The sequence below is a fragment of the Drosophila teissieri genome, chromosome 2L (assembly GCF_016746235.2).
Source record: "Drosophila teissieri strain GT53w chromosome 2L, Prin_Dtei_1.1, whole genome shotgun sequence".
Classification (NCBI taxonomy): Eukaryota; Metazoa; Arthropoda; class Insecta; order Diptera; family Drosophilidae; genus Drosophila; species Drosophila teissieri.
Window position 1 is genome coordinate 19288487 of NC_053029.1, and position 251 is coordinate 19288737.

Below are 251 nucleotides of genomic sequence, written 5' to 3' on the forward strand. Positions count from 1 at the left end.
CTGCGGCACGCAGTACGCAGCAGCCCGCACAGTGGGTCGGGTATTGCCAGAGAGGGATTTCTATTCGGAGACGGGAATATTGGTGCCATTGCATGTAGAGCAAATAGTTGATATTAGGGAGCGTTAAAGAAGAGAGGAGCTACAAACGTATATTTAAAGCCGATAATAACAACGATAACAGGAAGGAATGAAAAACAATCTCTTGTTTAAACAAACTAATTTATTTGAATTATACGATATTCAAATTATGG